Here is a 2,495-nt window from a genome sequence, read left to right on the forward strand (position 1 = left end):
CTCTCTTTTATAAGACTGTACATAATTTCTTCTTGACCTGATTTAGTTGTAATCCATGTACAGTCTATTCTCTGGAACAGCTGTTACAAGACTATGCTCCTTTTCTCCCTTGGGAAAACCATGTCCTTGCTAAACTTTTGATGGGGAAGTGGGGAGGGCAAGGCCTTATTGCATTGGCTGTCATGTGTTCACTTAAATAATCCAAGTGACTGTTTTTTGGGGGGGCCATTCCCAGTGGACTCTTGTGAAGCAAGTTAGATTCATTGAAAGAGGTGTTGCAAGATGAACAACAAACTTACTTCCTGGTTTGTCCCTGACTCTCCTCTGGGAAGATGATTACATCTGCAAGTAGGAGAGCCACTGGAGAGAGTCCTGGTGAGAAGATCTAGATTTTGAATTCTTCTATGCTTTGGTAAACTGTACAAGTTGGGCTGCTCGTTATGAACCTGGGTGACTTCTTTTCTCTGTAGGAAAGTGCAAGTCAAATCTAGGTGAGATAAGAAAGTACAGAGTTTTGTAGTAATTCATTTTTTCTTAATGAAATTCAATCATTCACTTGTTTATTTATTTTTTCAATTTGAGAGCAGGTACTGTTTATTAATTGACCAGTTTAGAAAAATAATCATAGTAGACACCTTAGTTCATTCTTTTAATAAGCCTGTTGATCTGGTCCTCCCTGTTGCCAGCATTTCTACAAAGTGGGTGGCTTTTTCTTCATTCCACCTCATGGAGAAGATAATTTGAAGGGCCACAGGAAGTTATTTGCTTTTTTCAAGCATTTTCCAACAGTATAGCTCTCATGAATCAGATCCTCCATGCAGACGACGCCATATTTACCAAGAGATTGAGCAATCGAAGTGTTATCTGTCAAAGCAATTCGCTTCTTACTGATTTTGCCATAACCACGCTTGTAGATTAGTTCATTTACTGACTTCAGATTTGGGTACCCCCATGCAATGTATGGCTCTACAATCCTCAGCATGTTAATTGAAGCCTTGTTGAGTTTCACAAAGGTTCCATTGAAGATTCGATGAAGGCGAAGAAGCTGCAACACCTTTCGGACCTTTGGGCTCACACCACTGACACCTCTGATCCTGATGACAAATGCCAATTTGGGTTCTTCAGGCACATAGAAGTCACCAGCTTTTCTTGCCATCCTCACCATTCATATTTCAGTTCTGTACATCTGTCTGTATGCCTTGTGATAGTGCTTTGCTTTTTCATAGATAAGCTTCCTCCTTGCCTTTCGAAGCATCTTTTGGGCAAACTTCTTTCAAAGGCACTTGATCTTCAGCTCTGCGAAATTCCTTCCCTTTTTCTTAAGAGTTTCTGGCATAGCAGGAACCTTCTTCTTCTTCTCTTCTACATCCTCCATGGTTCCAGCTGGAAAAAGAGTTCATTCACTTATTTAACAAGTATTTATTGAGAGTCTTCTATGTGCTAGTTGCTGTGCTTGATGGTAGGAATACTGAGAGCTATATTGACAAACAGAACAAATCATAGCCCATAAACCACTGGTGTGACATCTGGCAGAGTAACAGCTCTCCAGGTATGTACCAAATGACACCCATTCCATGAAATTCTCTTGTCCCCACTGGAGAGAGAACGAGAAAAAGGAAGAAAGCATAAAGGAAGAAGGAAAGAAAGGAAAAGCAGGGAGAATTACTTTTTCTCAAATTTGGGAAACACTATACTCTCTGTTTTCATTGTATCATAGAATAATAAATGCTTTGGTATGTTCTTTAAATAATTTTGTTGATTTTGTTTAATTTAATAGAATTCTACCTATTAATATTTTGAGAACTAGTTTTCTGTGAAACATTCTTTGAGGAAACTCAGTAGAAATTAGTGTCAAAAACTATCAGGATGGCAAAACTGCCTTGCCATAGTTGTTGGTGGTCAAGTGTTGCTGCCACTGAGTGAAATCCACCATGGAGCCGCTAAGCCTGTCCTCTGTGGCTGCCAAACACACTTCATGCAGTGCATGGGGCTCCCTGCTGTGCACCTTCCCTGTGAGAAATGGCTCGTCTCGGCTACTCACCCACCTGTTCCAATTCATTTACTTTCATAATCCTGGCTTCAAATTTACTTCACTGGTAGCATTTTCTAAAGTGGCATCATTAGAATAAAGGAACATTTTATTATTTAATTTTCTTATGACAATAGCAAAGCATGTTTATCATAGAAACACTATAAAATGGTAGAAACTAGTAAAAGGAAATAAAAGCCCATCCAGAAATAGCTACTGTTCATGTCTTGGTGAGCATCCTCTCATTGTTCTCTCCCTACCTCTACTCTCTCTCTCTTTCTCTCTCTCACATACACACATCAAAAATGAAATCATTTGAACTTTTTCACTTAATACGATATTGTGACAGGGGCAGTCTTAGTTTTCACTATACTTGCAGTGCCTCACGCAGGCAGTGACACTCTGTAACTGCCCAGTGAAGATTTGATGAGAGGATGACCAGTTCTAAGGCCTCTGCTAGCTCTGA

The 2,495-nt window shown here is 39.7% G+C and overlaps 1 pseudogene; it reads right to left on the reverse strand.

The window, feature by feature from the left end:
* Window positions 1-636: 636 nt before the first annotated feature.
* On the reverse strand, window positions 637-1,378 carry LOC100436338 (large ribosomal subunit protein uL30-like; annotated as a pseudogene).
* Window positions 1,379-2,495: the final 1,117 nt, after the last annotated feature.

This window comes from Pongo abelii, chromosome 12 (assembly GCF_028885655.2).
Source record: "Pongo abelii isolate AG06213 chromosome 12, NHGRI_mPonAbe1-v2.0_pri, whole genome shotgun sequence".
Taxonomy (NCBI): Eukaryota; Metazoa; Chordata; class Mammalia; order Primates; family Hominidae; genus Pongo; species Pongo abelii.